Source organism: Triturus cristatus, chromosome 4_2 (assembly GCF_964204655.1).
Source record: "Triturus cristatus chromosome 4_2, aTriCri1.1, whole genome shotgun sequence".
Taxonomy (NCBI): domain Eukaryota; kingdom Metazoa; phylum Chordata; class Amphibia; order Caudata; family Salamandridae; genus Triturus; species Triturus cristatus.
In genome coordinates this window covers 33,659,542-33,682,184 of record NC_140586.1, presented here as the reverse complement: position 1 = coordinate 33,682,184, position 22,643 = coordinate 33,659,542, and the positions used below count along the sequence as shown (strand labels likewise).

Here is a 22,643-nt window from a genome sequence, read left to right as displayed (position 1 = left end):
CACAAACACTGTCGCTTGGTCACAGCCACCGCATCTCCAGATCAAAGGGCGCGTCGTCCACCCGGATCATCCAAGCTCGATCCGTATGAATTCTCTAAACTGCCGTTACCAAGGTAAAGGATGACGACGCCATGTCTTGCCGCAATAAACGATTTTAATAATCAGCTGCTGGACGCGTTTCGCCTGTCCTGCAGGCTTGTTCCCCAACAGTTTGCAGTAAAGTTTTCCACCATTTTGAAACACAAATTACGTGGCACATGTGCAAAGACTACAAATGGAGTATATAAGACAACAGACTAGTAGTTCTTCATTACAAACGTAGATTCATGCTTAAAGACACATTATTCTGCATTAAAAATCAGGAATTGAATTACTGATTTCATTGATACAAATTACGCGTCCATTTATGAGCTGAAATTGAAAAACTCAGAAATAAAAATAAAAAATATATAAACGGAAATGTGTGATGCGTGTCAAAATATAACTCTTAATAATACTGGATAGTAAAACTCTGTAAATATTGGGCACGCCCAATATTTACAGAGTTGTTTTACTATCCAGTATTATTAAGAGTAAACATATACATACATACATACATGTGAGTGTATCTATCTATCTATCTATCTATCTATCTATCTATCTATCTATCTATCTATAGATAGATAGGATATGTGTATGTGTAATGGGTTTCTGTGTACCTGTAAAAATCTTACATTTTGTGGTAAAGGCATGCATGCTAAAGACATATGTGTTGTAAAATTAATATTGATAAGTAGTAACACTATATACACATACACATATATACATGTATGTATACATAGTATGTGTGTATATATACATACACACACACCCCTATATTTACTTTTAATGTTATAAATGTCCTTTCCACCCAAAAATCTACACCCACCCCAAACCTTAAAAACTCCCTTTCCACCCAAAAACCTATACCCACCCGAAACCCTAAAAATTCCCTTTCCTCCCAAAAACCCATGCCCACCCTAAACCCTGTAAATACCCTTGCAATCCCAAAAACCCATACCCACCTGAAATACTAAAATAACCCTTGCCACCCAAAAACCATACCCACCGTAAACCCTCAAATTACCCTTTCCACCCAAAAACTCATACCCTCTCTTAACCCTAAAAATACACTTGCCACCCAAAAACCCATACCCACCCTAAAATTACCCTTGCCACCCAAAAACCCACTCCCACCCAAAATGTAAAAAATACCCTTGCCATCCAAAAACCCACACCCACCATACGCCCTAAAAATACCCTTGCCACCCAAAAACGAATTCTCATGATACAGTTGCCACTTTAAGTGTGTTTTTACAAAATTTTTTTGTGTGAAATGTGTCCTCACATAAACGGGACACATGGATGCATTTCAAGCAAAAAATAGAGTGTTAAATGACAGATTGGCATTTTGCGTAATTATGCTTAATTTCATGTAATTTTGCCATAATTTAGAATAATTATCCAACAGCAAATTACAAGAATTTTGAATACCTCTACGTGTGACAGATTAGGAAATGTAACACTTTTGGATGCAACTATTTCCAAAATGCAGATGGTACATACGTACGTTTACATCCTTATTGGGAAAAGCCGCTGTGCAGTTGAACTTTTTATTTTCTCCACGTGGAAAACTTTTTTCTCTCTGGAGAAACCCTTCACGCCTCCAAGCGTTTTGGGTATTCTATTTCCCTTGCGACCTTCGGAGGGGATTTACTCCAGTGCTTTGAAGGAGAAAACTTCTAAGGATTTGTAAGGTGGGAAAGTGTCAGGTAAGAGTTGTGAATGCCCTTAAACTAAAAGGTTGGTGGGCATTAACAAACTCTCGAGGCAAATTATGGTTGATCAACCCGCTCCACACTATTTGTATGAACTTTACTGCATTATTATATGAAGTTGTGATGTACAAATATGCAGTGGTAAATGCTATGTATCCTCTGGTGGATACCTGAAAGGCATTCTTTTTTCCGCTGTAAATTTGGTTTTGTGATTTGGGCCTACAATGTCAATATGGGATGGAAGAATGCAATGTATATATATCAATGTTACCGTGAGAAGTTGGCCTGGCATATGCTGGTCACTAGTTATAGTGGCCCACCGTGCACCAGTCCAATTCGACTCTTATGGTAGATAGGTTTAAGACAACCTTTTTAAGAAAACTATCCTAGTGGTAGCTGTGGAGAGCAGCCTTCAGGCTAAGTCTCAGAGGAATGTAAAGCAGCTTGTTTTGCCTTATAATCTCTTGAATTACCAAATGAAAGGACACCACACAGGTATATATATATCAAATATATATGTATTTATTTATAGACACACTCTACTAATCTCTTTATGAGATTAGAAGCCAGGAACACATTCAAATATCAACGTTTCACAATAAGTTAAGCACAAATGTGGCTGGGGCCCTAGGGGCGTACCAGACCATATACTAAAAAAGAGGGTTAGGAACGTCGACTTGGAAAATGACAAGGCCTAGGGCCTGTAGAATCGCTGGGGCTTCACTACTGCAGTGAAAGCAGGTAAGTAACAAACCTATGGGAGACGCATGCAGTGTGTGAACACAGCCGCGGGTTCCCTATTGATTATAATGGAACAAGTCGCGGTTTGATTTTTAAAGTTTTAGGGTACTTCGAGGAAGTCTACAAGCAAGCCACTTACAAGGTAAGTAATTCGAGGGCCAACACACAGTAGGGCACCGGAGTGCACGAGTTACCTCACCCAGGGAAGCCAGGTGCATAGGTGTCTTTTGGTGTCTGGTCACGTCGCTGTTTTCTATGGAGACCAAAGAAGACATGCTGCTTGCGGCGACTGAAGAAGTGTCCGGTGGAATCCAAGGGTGGATTCGAGATGCAGATGACCTGAAAATTGAAGGGACAGTGTTCACAGTCACTTGCCAGTGACCAGGGGCCAGGAAGCTGGTTGCCCACAGAGGTCGGGTGATTTCAGGTGATCAAGGGTGTTTTGACTCTTGGCTCACGAGGTCCAGGAAGGATCGACGATGACCAGCAGCTGGATTCGGAGTGTCCCACGACGTCTGCAGCTGACTGCGGTGTCGGCAACCGGATTGGAGCCAACAAGCCTTGGCAACAGCAAGTCTCGTGTAGAGTGAAGAAAGTCAATGGTGCAGACCAGCAAGGTCTGAGGGACTCACCCAGCGAGGGTGAGTGAGGGCAGGCCTGGAGCAACCAGGGGAGCCCTTTGAGTCGATAAGAAAGTCTTCGGGGGACCCACAAGCCAACGGGCAAGGGATCGCGAAGACTCCTCTTGAGGAAATGCTTCACAGGAGCCCACGGTCACTCGGGACGGGGTAGGCCTCTGATTTTCACTGCAAAATCTGCTGGAGGCTTGGGCCACAAATGGTCCAAAGCACAAGTTCGTAGAACGTCATGAAGGGGTTGCACTCGACAATAGTGCACGGTACCCGGGTATTGCTGTTCCTCGTCACTCATGGGGTCCACTCGCCTCAGCTTTGCTGGGGACTCACAATGGCCGTCAAGAAGTCAGGAAATCCACTTCCGGGGCTGCAGGGACTTCGAACTCCGGCGGGAGCGGGAAAGTTTGCGACCGTTGATTGGAGTTTCTGGTGCCTGCCAAGCAGGGGAGTCACTTCTTGACTCCAAGGGAGATTCTTCTGTCTTCCAAAGGTAGTGGAACGTTGAAGGGCCAGGATTCTTCTTTCTAGAGCGTCGTCCAGACTTATCTATTTTGCAATGGCAAAGTTTGCTATCTTATACTGAAGATAGGGGAGGAACTAGCTCTATGACCACTCCTCTGGGAGGGTCAGGGTAGGGGGTGGTTACACCCACTTCCCTTTGTCCAGTTTCGCGCCAGAGCAGGGACAGGTAGCCCCTGGACCGGTTTGAGCTGGCATATGCACAGAGGAGCCTACTGCTCCCCCAGTGCAGGACTTCAAAGCACTCTAGAAGTGCACCCACCCAGCTCCAATACACTAAATCCTGTCTGGAAGGTGGTGACACCTCCCTGTGACACGATGCCTATTGTTGGGCCTCCTCCACTGCTAGTTTCAGTCAGCAGCAGGAGGGCAGCCCAGTGTCTGTGCTGGTTGCATCCATTTTGTGATGCCAGGGCTCTTTCAGATTTCTACCATGTTACCACAGTAGGCACATGTCGTCCCCTCTAGAAGGGTGGGATCAGGCTCCCACATCATGGACTGATGTGGGGTATGATTCCAAGTTGTTTGACACCAAACATAATATGTTTTGATGCAGTCATTCCAAAGTTAGCATTATAATGCACTTAAGAGTATATGGTTTAACCGCATCCACAAACACCCACATAAAATAGACTCTGCCAGCTGCAGAGGGGCCCTGCTCATGCAGAGGCACCCCCTCACATTGTAAACCAAGCACCCTGCCCTCAGGATTGATAGGGCCTGCCATAGGGGTGGCTGATAGGTTTGTATGTGTGTGTATGGTGAGATATAGAAACCTATACCTCAGTGAGGAGTGCTAATACTACCTCACCCAGGTTGCAGTAGCAGGCCTGTGGTGTCAGATTAAGTCTGCTTCCCAGGGGTGGCGTAACACATGCTGCAGCCCCTGGTAGGCCTGTGAAGTGCCTATGCCCTAGGTACCTAAGGTACCATATACTAGGGGCTCATAAGGTACCAGAGTATCCAATCACTAGTGCATCTAATATGCACACCAAGTCGTTTAGAGAGAACAGAGAGACTGGGGCCCTGATTAGCAGGGACCCAGCCAGACTATAGCCAGAAACCAGTGTATACATCAGAAAAAAAGTGGGGGCAACATAAGTGCAGATCCTACTCTCCTACAATCCGTGATTATTTTCTTTCCTGCATCAAACACTGAAATGAAATTGGAGTTACCACACAAATGCATAAGAAAAATTAAAGCATATCAACTTAGAATAGATTAGTTGATCTATTAGAAAGTTATACTGCTCAGTGCTTAAAGTGCAGCTGGTTGCTTAGGTCTGATAAGACTGAGGTGATTCCATTTGACCTGATGGAGCAAACATATTTGAGACCTAAAATCAGTGCGCTTCATCAGTGTACGAGATGTACCTGACCCAATAGGCATACATGCGTTAATCCAATGGGAGCAAGTAAAAAATAAAAAGGAAGCAAAACAATTGCTGATCTCTGGGGCACTTTCCAGTATTGTTGGTTTAATAGTGATAATTCGTTCAACATGAAACACATCCATGACTTTAGATATTAATATATGGGCATCCGAGGCAGAATACATTCACCTGGATAGCGGTACATGTGAATATGTGATGAAGATACCAAACTGATGTTTGGTCGTCAAAATTATTATTTTATTTTGGGGATTTGCATTAATATTTCCAAAATATAAAGCTCTTGCTTGAAAATATATGTATTTCCATCAGACAAGCTGATGCTTGGGGACACAATGGTCTCGCCTTTGATTAAGTTAAAGCTATGTGCTTAGCTAATGGTATTGTATAGCAAAGCAAATGGCTTTAACTTAATGAAAGGCGAGACCTATTGCATTTTTAATGCTTGTTTTATTTGGTTTCCACTTGATCACTGGGTGTTACAGAAGGGGCTCGCAATCATTTGAATGGCTGAGCCACTTAACCCTCTCACTTTAAGACAATAAGGCCCGATAACAAAACGTTTCTCACTGGCGCTGTTGCATGTCCTTGTTGGCAAGCAGGGCAGTGCTTGGTGCAAAACAAATTTACCACCATATTGGTTTTTTTTGCGTTGTGTTTTTGTGCTGTTATTGTTGAGTTAAACAGCAGCTGTTGGTGATAATTTGGCACCTGTATATGAAAAACGCGCAGAAACGCCATACCAATAAGTCATTCTCCTTCTCTATTTAAAATATGGTACTGTCATGATTACTGATGTGGTAACACAATTAACAGAAAAAGGGTTTACTTTTTGTTATTTTGATCATTAGTATAAATAATTCCACTTCACCAACTGAAGAAAAAAAAATATATTTTTTTTCTTAAAAGGGTTTTTGCTATATTTGTTCATATGATACCTTTTTCGTTCCCCACTTAACTGATCAATAAACATAGGGAAAATAAACCTTTTCCATTCTTTTAACATTCGTCATAAGGCCACTAGTAATACACTTTTAAAGACTTTGAACATCACAATAAAAGGCACAGTAGCAACTCACACCAAGTGGTTTTCCTATTGTTATTCTCACTGGTAAATAATTAGAGTTCTGCTGAAACAGCAAACAGTAAATCTGCCTAGTTGAAGTAACATCATGGCAAAGTAGGGCTCAAAGTCGAAGTAATGAGTAGGCCCAAACTGCAATATAAGATTAGCATCACTTGTCAAACTTTTTACAGTCCAGGGCCTCACAGGCGGTAACAAGACATCAGTCAAAAATTGACAAATGGCCCTTACGCCGGATACTCGTTTCCCCTCCTACTTTAGAGGTGAATGCACTTCCGGTTCTAAAGTCCCAGCCTCAGCCAGCTCTGAGCCTCCAGCTGCAACCCGATCACGGCTCAGCGGTGTCAGAAGTCTGCCTTATTTAGTGGGGCCTTCTGGCACTGTTATTTTCATGTTTAAGAAAAAAGAGAGAGAGGGGGGGACCTCGGAGCCAATAAAGGTCCAGTGTCCATGTTCCGTATGTGATACATTTAGACAAAAATTTGGGCACTGTTCCTGTGGCAAGGTGCAAAAAGTCACCTGTATGCCTGAAAAAGAGGAAAAAAGGGGGAAAAAGAAGAAGCAGGATCCTAGGTTGGGATGGACCCATTCTAAAGAGGAAGAAAAAGTCTTGCCTCTTGTTGCCCTCACACACCCCGCAAGGTGTCATGCTTCATCATCGGGCGTTGCTCCTCGTAGGGCCGGCGCTGCAATCCCCTACGGATCCCCCGTAGGGTCACTTTGGCGGAGATCTTTTGATAATGCCGGATGATGCAGGAGGGTGTGTGGGGTAAGGGTCCTATGTGGGAATTGAAAGTGAGTGCATCATATTCAGTTAAAACTGGCAGGGGGGGGGGGGGGAGGAGCCTAGCGCGCATCCAAGATGGTCGCGTGAGCACAGGGCTCCCCGGACCCTCGCTGCTCCTCGGAATTTATCCTGAATCTATCCTGACTCGGTTGATGGAATCTGGGAGACGAATGCTGGCTGAACACTAAACTCCTTTCGGAAATCAAATCGGACCTGGCAATCCGGAGTTATGGTGGTTTGAACTTTTGAGGCCCACCCTACGGCAGTGCCCGATGCGAGGGTGATCTGTGGAGCCGGGGCGTAGTTGAACAACAACGGCAGCGGAGCGGTGCCAGTGGCCGTCACATCACTTTCGGTTTCACTTTTGGTCTTTGAGGGGCTGGACTGTGGACTTGCTTGGTGCGACTGGGCTTCCATTTTGCCTTCGCTTGATGCCGGTGGCTTCGTCTGCTGCCAGTGTGCTCATTGACGGTGGTCCCTTCGCTCCGCCATATTGCGGCCTGTGGTGCGACACGCGTCTGCCTGGCCTGTGCCACCTCGACGCTTCCTCGGTGGTCCCCTTCGGCGATCGAGGTTCTCATGGGAGGCAAGGGAGACCCCGGGAGGCGTAAGACCAAGACATCCCTACGTGGGGGACCGGTCCAGATGAACAACATGGACCGCTACACTCAGGGTAAAGGATCCCCCAGGACAGCCAATGTCCCCCCGGAGGACACCAGTGGTGGCCCGTCCGTTTCTCCGGATCTGTCCCTGCAGGACATCATGGGCGCCATTACGGGCATCAGAGAGACCATCGCTACACAGTACGAGGCCTTGGCCCGTAAAATCGACACGGTGGCCATTGACATTACCCTAATCCGGGCGGATCTCTCTAAGACCAACGAGAGGGTTCAATCGCTGGATGTGCGGACGTCCTCCCTTGGGACGGACGTGTCGGACCTGCAGGCCACTCTCGGCGATCTCAAGTCGGCCAATGATCTGATGGCCCGGCGGCTGGAAGACTTCGAGGGACGGGCCCGCCGCAATAACATCCGCGTCATAGGCGTTCCGGAGACCTCCGATAACCGCCCGGTTGATCTTCTGGTCGAGGAGCTCATCCTCGAACATCTTGCTCCCGCTGGCCTGAGTAAGTTTTTCGCTGTGGAGCGGGCCCATCGAGTCCAAGGTGGCCGGCCGCGACCGGGTGCCCCCCCGAGGCCTATCGTTGCGAGACTTTTTCATTACAGAGACCGAGACGCGATTCTGCAGGCCTCACGGGTTCATGGCCCGGTCCGACATGAGAACTCGTCCATTAACTTTTTCCCGGACTTCACCCAACTTATCCAGAAACAGCGGATGGGCTTCCAGGGGGTGAAGCGGCGTCTCCGGGACCTCGGTCTCAAGTACTCTATGCTTTATCCTGCAAGGCTCCGAGTGAAACATGAAGATCGGACTACCTTTTTTGACTCTCCTGTGACTGTGAGTGACTGGCTGGATTCGCTGCCAGACCGGGGTGACCGGACTGGGCCCTCTGCCGGTACCGAGGGTGGTGGGTCTCCTTTGGAGTGACTTATGGTCCCGGACTCTGCCAGGTTGTACTGTTCGGCTGGGTTCTACTTCTTTTGTGCATTTTGTTTCACTATGTTGTGTGTGGGGAGCGGGCGGGGACGGGTCCCTTCCCTCCTCCGGGGTCTTTTCGTAGAATGGGGTTTGTAGGGCGACAGGCACACTGCAAGTTGGGGGGTGTTGGAGTTGGGGGGGGGGTTGGTGGGTGGGTGGGGTTGTTTGTATTTGTGTTTTTTGTTTTCAAGGCGAAGTATTGGCTATGGTTCATCCTTGGGTGTTGAGCTCTTTGCTAGGGGGCCCTTGATCTACTGGATGGGATGGGGGGGGGGACGGGTTGAGATTGATGTCTTGGAACGTCAATGGATTGGGGGACCGTATCAAACGGGGTGTTGTGCTGCAATATCTGCGTCGTCTGACTCCTGATGTGGTGTTCTTACAGGAGACGCATCTGGTTGGCAATGTTTGTCGGGCTATGAACAGGGGGGGATATCGACTTGTGGCCCACTCTGGTTTCACCACTGGTTCGAGAGGGGTGGGCATTCTCTTGCGAGCTTCACTTCCGTTGGAGATCACCAGGGTGGTCCCAGACGATAGAGGGCGCTATGTGGCTCTGACTGGGAGGTGGGAGGGGCAGTCCCTTTCCTTGATCTCAGTCTATGTTCCCCCGGGCCTCCAGAACTCCACCTTCTCAGACTTGGGTCGTATGTTGCTTGGGCTTCCTGACAGTCTTTTGCTTATGGGTGGGGACTTTAATTCGGTTGTCTCGGGTGACCTGGACCGTCATCCGCCCAGGGCCCTCCCTGCTGCCCAGGCGTGGCTGGGCGGGCTCCTGGAGACCTTCGGTCTGGTGGACTGTTGGAGGTTAATGCATCCGACACAGTGTCAGTACACCTTTCACTCTGGGGCCCATGGGAGTCTCTCCAGACTGGACTATTTCCTTATGCCCGCGGCCCAGGCTGCTCGGATTCGAGAGGTCAAACACCTGGCCAGGGGTATTTCTGATCATTCCCCACTGTGGTTGCTTTTTGACACCGGGTCGCGGTCCGCTGGGCGGATCGCTCCTATTAACCCTTGGTACCTGCGAGACCCCAAGATCCGTGATAGCCTGATTAAGTCGATTGATCAATATTTTTCTGAGAATGAGGGGTCGGTGTTGTCCTCGGTGTCCCTGTGGGAAGCTTTCAAAGCAGTGCTCCGCGGGCATGCCCTGTCCCAGATAGTGGAGGCCAAGAGGGTCAAGAGAGAGGCGGTTGTGACGCTGGAGACTGAAATATCGGGGCTGGAGGCAGCCTTGGAGGCGGGTGTCACCCCGGATGGGCTGCATGCCCTCAGCCTGAAGCAGTTTGAATATAAGTCTCTCGTCACTGATGCTGCCAAGACTATATATAGGGAGCAGCAGGGCAGGTTGTATGACGCCGGAGACAAGGCGGGTAAGCTGATTGCCTGGTTGGACAAGAAGGAGAGAGTGAATCGTGTGGTCCCGGAGCTTCGGGTGTCGGATGGAGTGTGTGTGACTGAGCCGGGTGAGATTGTTGAGTGTTTTGCTGACCACCTCCGTGCAGTGTACTCCCCGGTGTCCGATAGAGATGAGGACGACTCTCGTCTTCTGCTTCGGGATATTGCCCTGCCCGGCTTATCCGTCGATGACCGCGAGCTGATGGATGCCCCTTTGTCTGTCGAAGAGATAGCTACTGCGATTCGCTCCCTCCGCTCGGGCAAGGCTATGGGCCCCAACGGCCTGCCGATTGAACTATATAAGTTGCGCCCGGATAAAATCGCGCCTTTCCTCCGTCATATGTTTCAGGAATCGCTCGAGAGGGGTTCCCTTCCTGACGACCAGCGTCTGGCTACTATAGTAGTGATTCCCAAGGAGGGTAAGCCACGTGACCGCTGTGCCTCCTATAGGCCTATTTCCCTGCTGAATGCCGAACCCAAAATCCTTGCTAAGGTCCTCGCTAATCGCTTGCTGAGCGTTATATGTGACTTGATACATCCGGATCAATGTGGCTTCATCCCACATCGTAATACCGCTCTCAACTTACGGCGTCTGCACGGCGTCCTTGCTAGGGCTGAGTACTTGGCTGAACCGGCCATATTGGCTTCCCTAGACGCCACGATGGCCTTTGATACCATTGAATGGCCATTTCTTTGGGCCGTCTTGGCGAAGTTTGGGTTTGGGGAGGGGTTCCTTGGCTGGGTGAAGCTCCTTTATGCTGGACCAATGGCTCAGGTGGTTGTCAATGGGCGGGTTTCTCGGCCTTTCGCTCTCGGGAGGGGAACTAGGCAGGGGTGCCCGTTGTCCCCGCTGCTCTTTGCTCTCGCCCTGGAGCCGCTCGCTGCCTGGCTCCGTTGGGAGCCCTCGATTAGAGGGCTCCGGTGGGCCCCGGGCTTCGAGGATCGGGTTTCATTGTACGCGGATGATATTCTCTTGTATCTCACCTCACCGCGGAAGTCGCTCAATGTTCTCTTTGATGTCCTTACTTCCTTCGGGAAAAACTCGGGTCTGATAATCAACTGGTCCAAATCTTGTGTGTATCCTATCTCTGGTGGTTTTCCTCTCTTGCCGCCTCGGCTTCCGCTCCAAATATCTCAGTCCGGCTTTAAATACCTGGGGGTGTACGTTTCGTTGGATCCGGCGGTCCACTATGAGCAGAATCTCCTGTCTCCACTCCGGCGTTTGAGGGCAGATACGGCTCGGTGGTGTAAGCTGCCCTTGTCTCCGCTTGGTCGCGCGGCGCTGTTTAAAATGATGTCCCTTCCCAGATTCCTTTATGCACTCCAGAACTTCTTCGATGTCATTCCTGCGGCCTACTTTAGGGAGGTGGAGAGTTTGCAGAGGAGACTGGTTTGGGACGGGCGATCGCGTATCGCGTTGGCCAAGCTGACTCTTTCCTGGTATGACGGGGGCATCGCGCTTCCTGATATTAGACGGTACTATTGGGCCTCCCAGCTGTCTGCCATTAATCATGCTACGTACGCTCCTGGTTCGAACCCGGCATATGAGATGGATAAATTCCTGCTCCCCGGCGGTAACTATAACAGAGCGCTTTACTCGCGGTCTGCTGGTAGGGCCCTTACGGGCCCTACCAGGATTGCGGTCCGTGTATGGAAGGCGGCTAACGTTGCGATGGGCTGGAGTGAGCGTTTAACGTGCGCCACTCCTCTATTCGACTCAGACCGCTTGGGAAACCTCTGGACAACGAAAGGCTTCGAGCGCTGGGATACGATCGGCATCAGCAGAGTGGGGGACCTGTGGGTTAAAGGTGCGGTTAAATCCTTCGCGGCGCTTCAGCGCGAGTATGAGCTTAGTGACAGAGAGTTCTTCCGTTATGCACAGGTTCGGCACGCCCTGCTTTCGGTCTTTGGGGAGGGGACCACGGTCCCTTCTTCTTCGCCTCTCGAGGAACGCATACTCGACGGTCACGTCCCCGACAGTACTATTTCCCTGATTTACAAAAAACTGATAAACAATCGGGCTGACCTCTTGGTGCGTCTTCGGGAGGCATGGACGGGAGATGGGGTGGAGCTGGACGATGAGGACTGGCAGACTGCACTGTCATCCCCTAAGGAGGTGGCCATCCCGGCCCGTCTCCGCCTGGTCCAGCTTAAGATTCTCCATCGTGTATATGTGACGGGCCCCCGCCTGGTCTCGATGGGGTTTTCAGACGACGGACTCTGTAAGCGTGGCTGCGGGCTCAGTGCTACTTTTCTCCATATCCTATGGGAATGCCGCGAGGTGGCGGAATACTGGCGCCGGGTGCATGATATTATGAGACGAGTCACCGGGGTCGCTCTGCTGCCGGAGGTGCGTCGTTGTGTGCTGAATGTATGGGAGCCCAATGACTGCAATGCGGCTCAGGCTCGGTGGGCGGCCTTGGGGAACATGATTGCAAAGAGAGATATTGCGCAGCTTTGGGGTTCCCAGCGGCCTCCCACCGTGTCCGTCTGGAAGGGAAACATGGACTGGTGCATGTTCAGGGAGAAAACGGTGTATGTGGCCCGTGGTAAACCGGGGGCTTGGGGTAAAATTTGGGGGCAGTGGAACGCGTATCGTGGGTCTATCTGTGCTCCCCCTTTGGTAGATACGTCCGGGGTTGCCTCGTCCCCCTGATCCTTGAGGGTTCCTTGTGCATCTCGTACTTCGGAGTACAGATTTGGTTCTCTCGTTTCCCCCCCCTCCCTCTCAGGTCTTCTTTTATTGACCACCCTCGGGTGGTTGGGTGTTGACTCCCCCGGCTGGTGTTCGCCGCCCTTCATAAGTCGTTTCGCCTTGTTTGTTGTATTTTTGTATTTTTCTTTTTTGTTGTTATTTATACTAAAAGTGTGTATTCTGATTTCCTTTATGTGCAGTCTGAATTACTGTGATAATGCGGAGCCCCTGTGGGCTAGCCATTGTTTTCTGATATGCTGGAACACTTTGACTACTAGCGGCCGGCCCTGGTGGTTGTAGGCCCGTGTTTGTAACCCTTTTATGCACAATAAAATCAATAAAAAAAAATAAAAATAAAAAAACTGGCAGGGGAATCTTCAGAGAAAGAGATTGGATTTTGCCAAACCCTTGCCAGAGTAAAAACCCATCCAAATGGTGTTGTCCCAATGGCACACTGTGCCCAGGTGTAAAGTCAACATGTTTCGCGCATTTGTCGCCAAAACGGTCATTTGCGCTTCTTCAGGACCAAGGTAGTGGAAAGTGAGTGCACGTGAAATAATTGTTAAAACTTAGTACCCACAGGAGTTTTCAGGGCGGGCCGTTAAGCTGCTCCTAAAGGAACCTCAAGTACCTTACTTGTAGAAGTTCTCGGGTGGAGTCAAAAAAGGCATCTGACTCGTTCTGCCGCCTGACTATAGTGTTATTTTCATGCCCAGGTCTGCTATACAAGTGCAAGACATGAAAACATACCTATGTCCCCCCACATGCAGGGAGAAAATTCTCAGCGTGTCAGGGGCACTCAGTTTTTTTTCTTAAATTTTTTGAAAAACAAAAAAGAATCTAGCTGCCACAGCATGGTAAACTGACTGTCACTATGCATTTTCAGTGATTTACTATAGCCATGTTACCAAAAGCAATTTCGGCAAATATTTTCCCATCCCTTATCCATGAATCACAGAAAATAGTGGGTGGGCTGTCGATTGGCAGGCAGGGAGGCTACCTTCAGTGCACCAGTAGCTTTGCAGCTCTGCCTGCCTGGCGTTTAAAGAGCCACTGAAATGATTTTAACTAAATGCAAAATACATGGAAAGTTAACAACTTTAAAGTTAACTGCTACTTACTAATGGTTTAAACTTAAAGTAAACATTTTGAACTTTCAAAACAGATTTATATGGGCTGGTCTACATCGGGAAGAATCATGTCTTCTATGGCTTTCAAAAAATAGAAAGGTTGTTTATGCAGCCAGGGAGTTTGGCAGGGAACCCAAACAAACATTTGCAATGCAATAGGTCTCGCATTCTAGAAATTTTGACCGAGTGGTAATGTAAATGACAATGCCTTTTATTATTCCAAGTGTTTTACAATGCCAATAGGTCACAATCTCGCAATTGCTAGAACTATTGCATTGCAAATGCTTGTTTTCTTTTCTTCCAGCTGTACGGCAGTTGCATTGCTGTGCAACAGGGCTACAATACATTGACAAAGCAAATAGATCTCGCATGGGCGAGACCTATTGGATTTGCCAATGCTTGTTTAGAAATTATTTTAAGCCATGCTTCACAGCTAAGCCAATAGCTCTGATAGGTGCGACCTACTGGTGTGGCCAATGCTTGTTCTAGCATGCCGTTTCTAATTTGAGCGCTTTGCACCATTTATCCCACACCTAGGCTCCTCTGATTTACAGAACAACCAGAGGTCATAAATAAGTAATGTGCTCGTTAGTTAGGGTCACAAAGGTTCACAACTCTACTGTTTGCGCCACTTTGACCTGTGCAGCGGTGCTTGGCATCACACAATCGCCTGCGCAAAAGATTAGTAAATCGGGACCGTTATCTTCTGATTGGCAGCAAGGCGGCAACCCCCACTGTTATCATACAACCCCTACTGGTACAGCATAGTGAGTGACTCCCCCACCATTGGAGACTTAAATAGGATCCTAACCCATAGGTGCCAAGCAGCCCCCTGTTACAAGTGAAACCTTAGAAAGATTGGCAAAAACGGAGAGCCTGATAGGGACCCGGCTCAGCATCTGCTTTTAAGAATTGCAGGTACTAGGGACCGGCAGGACCTGGCCCACTTAAAGCTCTGGGTTTCATAGGAGATTAACATGCTCCTGGACCAACCTACAGCTGGTTTTCTAGTTTACTAATCCCTTGACCAGAACATTTACGTCACCTGCACGTAGCTGCCGAGCAGCCCCAGGACATGCAGTCAATCCTGGCTATTGAATAGGGGTGGGCAGAGTTGGCATAGCGCCACTACGTGGAGTTCCACGGAGTTATGGGATAAATGTGCAGAACAGGAGCCCACGTCCTGTGGCCAGCCGAGGGTCTGTGTGCCCGGGACGGGGGTCCCTTGTGCCCGGGCAGGCTCCCAGATCTCCCTGGCCTGGCTGGGTTGAGAAGCAGGGACCAGGCCTGGGTTTCAGGCAGGGCCTGGGGTGTGGGAGCCCCCGTCCTGCAGCCTGCCAAGGGACCGTCTGACCGGGACAAGGGTCCCTGGTGCAGAGCCCCCGAGCCCTCCGAAGGGCAAGTGGGAGCCATCCGGTGAAGGCTCGGGGCGGGCACATGGGCGTCCTTTGGTCCCGGCCATCTGGTCGCGCCTTTTCCCCTCGGCCATTTGGTTGCGTGCAATGCTTGCCAATCAGGTGACCAGATGGCCGGGCCGGCCTGGAAGTACGGATGAGGACTAGTCCGCCTCCCCGATCCCAGCCAGGGCTCCAGGAGGTCGGGCGCCTCCGTGCCCTTTGGCCCCTATGTCACTCGGTGCGCTCGGGTTACCAGAAAGAGGGTTAGCTTTCCTAATGATTACTAGGGGCAGGGTATGCCGGAACACCCCTCTCGGGCTGGCGGTTCTCAGCCGGGGACCAGATGGGCTATGCCCGGACAACACCTCCCCACTGTCTGGGGCTCCCTCTTCCGGCCCGCGGCGTGGCAAAGTGCCCGGGATGGGCTCCATCGGTCTTGGGCAGTCCTCCCCCGGGCGTCCGGGCCCGAGAGCTTCTGCGGGCCTCCACGTGCCTGAGGTCTAGCCGGGGTCCTCGAGCTCCAGGAAAGCGGAGCCCCCGAGCCCTGCAAGGGCAGGGTGGACCCCTACCGTGAAGGCTCAGGGCAGGCAGATAGGCGTCTTCCGGTCTCGGCCATCTGATCGCGCCTTTTCCTCTCGGCCATCTTGTCGCGCGCAATGCTTTCCATTGGGGCGATCAGATGGCCGGGCCAGCCTGGAAGTCCCGATGAGGGCTCGCCCACCTCCCCAATCCCTGGCAGAGCTCCAAGAGGCCGGGCGCCTCCGCGCCCTGGGTCCCCTCCGTCACTCGGTGTGCATGGGTTAACAGAAAGAGGGGTAGCTTTCCTCTGGATTACTAGGGGCAGGGTATGCCGGAACACCCCTCCCGGACTGGCAGTTCTCAGCCGGGGACCAGATGGGCTATGCCCGGACAACACCTCCCCACTGACTGGGGCTCCCTCCTCCGGCCCGCGGCGTGGCAAAGTGCCCGGAACGAGCTCCATCGGTCCTGGGCATTCCTTGTTCGGGCCCGAGACCTCCCCGTGCCTGAAGCCCAGCCAGGGTCCCCAAGGCCTGGGGAAGCAGAGCCCCCGCGCCCTCTAAAGGGCAGGCGGGAGCCCTCCTGCGAAGGCTCAGGCGGGCAGATGGGTCCGCGCCCCTCAGCCATCTGGTAGCGCGCAATGCTTTCCAATGGGGCGACCAGATGGCCGGGCTGCCCTGGAAGTCCCGATGAGGGTTCTTTTGCCTCGCTGATCCCAGCCAGGGATCCAGGAGGTTGTGAGCATCCGCACCTAGGGTCCCCTAAGTCTTGTGGTGCGCATGGGTTACCAGAAAGGGGGTACCCTTCCTCCGGATTACTAGGGACAGGGTACTCTGGAACCCCTCTTGGCCTAGCGATCCCCAGCTGGCAGGGCCAGGACACCCCCCCCAGCCCCGCGGGGTCCTGGGGGCCCAGGTTGAGTGCTCCAGCCCTTAGCCCAGTCCCCCAGCCGCCGATCTGCCAAAGGCCCGAGACAGGCTTCTGTTGTGCCCGGGGAGACTCCACCTGCTTGGCTCAGGAGCTCCAGGGTGCCAGGGGAGGGTGGCCTCCCCACCCTGGGCTCCGTCCTCGGTTCTGCCGCGTGGCAGGATCCCATGGGCCCGGGGAGGCTCCCTCTGCACCTCTGGGCCCTGGAGCCCCGGCTAGGTCCAGGGGCCCCGCAGGGCCCCAGGTCGGGTGCTCCAGCCCTGGGCCCCGTCTCCCAGCCTGCTGCTCCGCCAAAGACTCGAGACGGAGTTCCGTCTCAGGGGCCCCGGGGAAGGCAGCCTCCCCACCCCAGTCTCCGTCCTCGGTCCTCCTGCGTGGCAGGGTGCCGGGGACACGGTCCTGCGGGCCCGGGGAGGCTGCCCCTTTGCCTCTGGGCCTGGGAGCCCCGACTGGGTCCAGGGGCACCGCCAGGCCCCGGGTCGGGTGCTGGTCCCCGTCACCCGGTCTGCCACGCTGCCAAGGGCCCGGGACAGTGGTCCGTCGGCCCCATGCAGGCCTCCCCCGTTTCACCTGCTTGTCAAGGTGTCCGCGGGCCCCGGGTCGGAGGGCCCGTCGCCTCCCCCTCACAGCCCCCATGACTGAGGCCCAGCTAGGGCCCTCGGCACCCGCTCACTGTTTTGTTAGGGCACGGTGCGTCCCTTTCGAGCCTGGCCATCTGGTTGCACCTTTCCCCTCGGCCATCTGTTTCCTTCGGGGTGGGAAGGGGGGACGGGGCCCCCTGCTCCCGGCGCGACTGTCGACTGGGGCAGATTGTGCTCAGTGCGCCCCGACAGCATCGCGCCGATGGGCGGGAAGGCCCACGCCAGGCGCCAGGGGTCTGCGGCGATGTCGGTTACCCACTCGACCAGTCTTGAAACACAGACAAAGGAGTCTAACACTTGCGCGAGTCGGAGGGCCAAGCGAAACCCTGTGGCCTAATGAAGATGACGGCCGGTGCGCACCGGCTGAGGTGGGATCCTGCCGAACTTCCAGCGGCGGGCGCACCACTGGCCCGTCTCACCCGCTCTGTCGGGGAGGTGTAGCATGAGCGTGCGTGATAGGACCCGAAAGTGACAAACTATGTCTGGGAAGGGCGAAGCCAGAGAAAACTCTGGTGGTGGTCCGTAGAGGTCCTGATGTGCAATTCGGTCGTCCGACCTGGATATAGGGGCGAAAGACTAATCGAAACATCTAGTAGCTGGTTCCATTCAAAGTTTCCCTCAGGATAGCTGGCGCTCGGAGCCCCCAGTTTTATCTGGTAAAGCGAATGATTAGAGGTCTTTGGGCCGAAACGATCTCAACCTATTCTCAAACTTTAAATGGGTAGGAAGCCCGGCTCGCTGGTGTGGAGCCAGGCATGGAATGCGGGTGCCTAGTGGGCCACTTTTGGTAAGCAGAACTGGCGCTGCAGGATGAACTAAACGCTGGGTTAAGGCACCCGATGCAGACACTCATCAGACCCCAGAAAAGGTGTTGATTGATATAGACAGCAGGATTGTGGCCATGGAAGTCGGAATCCGCTAAGGAGTGTGTAACAACTCACCTGCTGAATCAACTAGCCCTGAAAATGGATGGTGCTAGAGCGTCAGGTCAATACCCGGCTGTCGCTGTCGCTGAAAGCCGCGGGGGCTAAGCCGCAACGAGGAGTGCCGCTGCGGTGTTCACGGAAGCCCGGGCGAGGGCCTGGGTGGAGCCGCCACAGGTGCTGATCTTGGTGGTAGTAGCAAATATTTGAACGAGAACTTTGAAGGCCGAAGTGGAGAAGGGTTCCATGTGAACAGCAGTTGAACATGGGTCAGTCGGTCCTAAGAGATGGGCGAGCACTGTTCGGAAGGGACGGGCGATGGCCTCCGTTGCCCTCGGCCAATCAAACCCGGAGTGGCAGAGACGGGCGCCCTCGCGGCGTCCAGTGCGGTAAAGCAAATGATCCTGGGGAAGCCGGTGGGAGCCCCGGGGAGAGCCTTGGAAAGCGTCGCGGTTTCAGCGGCGTCCGGTGAGCTCTCACTGGTCCTTGAAAAATCCGGGGGAGATGGTGTAAATCTCGCGCCGGGCTATACCCATATCCGCAGCAGGTATCCAAGGTGAAGAGCCTCTGGCATGTTGGAACAATGCAGATAAGGGAAATCGGCAAGTCAGATCAGTAACTTCAAGATAAGGATTGGCTCTAAGGGCTGGGTCGGTCGGGCTGGGGCGCGAAGCGGGACTGGGCACGCGGCTGGACGAAGCGCCTCCCTTTGGGGCGCCGGCGACTCTGGACGTGAGCCAGGCCCTTCCTATGGATCGCCCCAGCTGCGGTGGTTGCCTCTCGACATGCCTCCTCCGCGGGGGCGCGGGGCCGCAGTTCTGCCTCGGCCGGCACCTAGCAGCAGACTTAGACCTGGTGCTGACCAGGGGAATCCGACTGTTTAATTAAAACAAAGCATCGCGAAGTCCCGAGGCGGGTTTTGACACAATGTGATTTCTGCCCAGTGCTCTGAATGTCAAAGTGAAGAAATTCAATTAAGCACGGGTAAACAGCAGGAGTAACTATGACTCTCTTAAAGGTAGCCAAATGCCTCGTCATTTTTGACACCTTCCTGCATACACATGTGATGGTCTTCTATATTCGAAACGATCATTTTGGGGGTCTCAGTATACCAAAACTATGTACAACAATTGGTCTAAACAAAGTCAATAGTTTATTGTATCTCAGGGCAGCTTCAGATCTGTACATAGCTCGTTCATTCATGTATGCAGGAGAAGTAATCAATGAGAAAATTGATAACATCATCAAAACACACAAACTCAACATTTTAGATGGTAGGTTTCTGAGTTATTATTTGAATTTGTTAGCAACATATGATTGGAGAAAAGAAGAATTTGAGAAATGGGCAAATCTCCCTGTCCAAGGTGATGGTATAAAATACTTAGCAAGTAATCGAACCTCAAATTTCTGGATCAGCAAGCATAATAAAATGAAAGAAAATCAATGCATAGCTGCGCTGATGTTAAGAGCAAATGTCTTATATACTAGAGAAACCATCACTAGGGGAAGAAATCGTACATTTGCTTCATGTAGGTACTGTAAAGATGTTTGCGAACCAATTTCACATATTTCAGGTACATGTCCCAAAACCAAGGACATTAGGATAAAAAGACATAAAATAAAATAAAATTCAGGAATTGCTCATTGATAGAGCAAAAAGGTGTGGTTGGATGGCTTATAGGGAACCTCATGTTAAGAATAATTAAACTGAACTACGAAAACCAGATGTAGTGTTAACCAGAAATGGTACAGCTGTAGTGATTGATGTTTCAATTTGTTATGAAAACTCACAGAATTCTCCTGAATTAGCGTTTGAGAATAAAGTTAAAGACTATCAGGATCTGTCACAGCAAATCAAAGATCTCACCTAAATGTAACACTGTAAAATGTCATGGCTTTATTGTTGGATGTCGTGGTATTTGGCCTCAATGTAATGATGTTGTTCTGGCTGATCTAGGTATGCAAATGTCATTCCCGTTCAAGAAAAATGTTTGCCTAACTACTTTAATGGACACTCTTAAATATCAAGCTTATGCTGAGATGTACATTTTCTTGCAGCACACATGTCACCCTTATAAAGCATACTGTTTTAAACTGTTGATTCATCAATATTTAAATGTGGTTATACAGTTACATAATAGTTTATAGTTGACACAAGATTTAGTATAGATGTGAATTTTCAAGAATGTTATAGATGTGCATTTTGTAGTTAGATGTGCAATTTATAGATGTGTATTTTTTATAGATGTGTGCTTATAACAATTTAGATAGAAATGTGTACATCAGAATTATTGAAATGTCTTGAATGATGAATAAGTCTCAAATAATTACATACACATAATCACCACATACACACATTGATTATTGATGTCCTGCTAATCATACTTTAATTTCTCAGGACTGTTCGTAGACAATTTTAAATTGTTGGAATAGTACTGCAGGGTGTACTATCTCTGGCCTATACGTGATCCCAGTTCCAGTGAGGACAGCGTTCAGAGGGGCTGTACTCCAGAGCGCACAAATGTTGTATTGTTGGAAGCAAAACCGATTTGACGTTGATGGGCAGCATAATAACCCAGAATGAGCCACCGCGAGGTAGTACAGAAATAGCCAAATGCCTCGTCATCTAAGTGACGCGCATGAATGGATGAATGAGATTCCCACTGTCCCTACTTACTGTCTAGCGAAAGCACAACCAAGGGAACGGGCTTGGCAGAATTAGCAAAGAATGAAGGTCCTGTTGAGCTTGACTCTAGTCCGGCACTGTGAAGAGACATGAGAGGTGTAGGATAAGTGGGAGGCCCTCGGGCCGCCGGTGAAATACTACTACTCTTATCGTTTTATCACTTACCCGGTGAGGAGGGGGGGCGAGCCCGTGGGGCTCTCGCTTCTGGCTCCAAGCGCCCGCGTCCGCCAGCCGCGACCCGCTCTAGGGACAGTGACAGGTGGGGAGTTTGACTGGGGGAGCACACCTATCAAACGATAACACAGGTGTCCTAAGGCTAGCTCAAGGAGGACAGAAACCTCTCGCGGAGCACAAGGGCAAAAGCTCGCTTGATCTCGATTTTCAGTATGAATACAGACTGTGAAAGCAGGGCCTCACGATCCTTCTGACTTTTTGGGTTTCAAGCAGGAGGGGTCAGAAAAGTTACCACAGGGATAACTGACTTGTCGCTGCCAAGCGTTCATAGCGACATCGCTTTTTGATCCTTCGATGTTGGCTCTTCCTATCATTGTGAAGCAGAATTCACCAAGTGTTGAATTGTTCACCCACTAATAGGGAATGTGAGCTGGGTTTAGACCGTCGTGAGACAGGTTAGTTTTACCCTACTGATTATGTGTTGTTGCAATAGTAATCCTGCTCAGTACAAGAGGAGCTGCAGGTTCAGACATTTGGTGTATGTGCTTGGCCGAGGAGCCAATGGGGGGAAGCTACCATCTATGGGATAATGACTGAACGCCTCTAAGTCAGAATCCTCCCTAAACCGTAACGATACCACAGTGCCATGGAGCCTTGGTTGGCCTGGGATAGCCGGCCTCTCTCGGGGAGCCTGTGCGTAGAGCCGCTCACTTAGGGACCGGAGCGCGGATGGAAGGCGGCCGCCTCCATCGCCTTTAGTGCACCGCATGTTCGTGGGGCACCCAGTGCTAAATCATTCGTAGACAACCTGATTCTGGGTCAGGGTTTTATAAGTAGCAGAGCAGCTACCTCGCTGCGATCTATTGAAAGTCATCCTCTGAGCCAAGCTTTTGTCTTTCCGTGTGTGGGCGCCCGCAGATGCCCTCCTCCACCACACCCAGGGGTGGGTCCCTCTGCTGCCATGGCGGCGGGAGGAATGCGGAGGGGACAACGTGGACTTGCGGGAGGCCGCCTCCACCATGTGCCCTCTGGCACGGGGGCCTCTCCCTCTGGGAGCTACCATCCCTAGCAGGTCAGCAGGGTGACCAGATGGCCTGGCCCAGCCAGCCCCCCCCTTCCCAGTCAAGCAGGGAGGTGAGCAGCCCCGGGGAAGGAGCCTCCCAAGCAGCAGCCGCGGAGCGCCTGGCCACCCTCGCCGTCGTCGGACGGCAAGGGTGACTGGGTCCGGCTGTCTCAGGCCATTTGGTCGGCGAGGCGCCAAGATGGCCCTGCAGGCCGGGCGCCAAGATGGCCCTGCAGGCCGGGCGCCAAGATGGCCCTGCGGGCCGGGTGACCAGATGGCCGGCCTGCCGGCTGGCCAGGCTATATCCAACTTTTGTGCTTCCCCGGGGTTCTGCAAGCCTTCTAATAGTCGAGGAAAATGGGCTCCCTGGGCAGGCCGGCGGGGAGAGGACATGGCCTGGGCTTAACCCTCCTTGGTTCCGCCGGAGGGTCCGTGCACTGGGGACGGGGGTCCACTGAGGCCCGGGGAGGCTCTCCCCGGCCAGGCTAGGGTTCGGAAGCTGGGACCGGGCCTGGGGTTTGAGCTCCGTCCGGCG

At 51.4% G+C, this 22,643-nt stretch overlaps 1 protein-coding gene and 2 pseudogenes across 1 annotated transcript in view; 2 read left to right on the top strand and 1 right to left on the bottom strand.

Annotated features, from left to right (window-relative positions):
• The window catches only part of LOC146832872 (E3 ubiquitin-protein ligase DTX3L-like), a 218,381-nt gene that overhangs the window by 188,577 nt on the left and 7,161 nt on the right, over positions 1 to 22,643 (bottom strand). The window lies entirely within an intron of this gene.
• LOC146832874 (28S ribosomal RNA) lies at positions 17,543 to 18,758 on the top strand (annotated as a pseudogene).
• On the top strand, positions 18,762 to 21,937 carry LOC146832873 (28S ribosomal RNA; annotated as a pseudogene).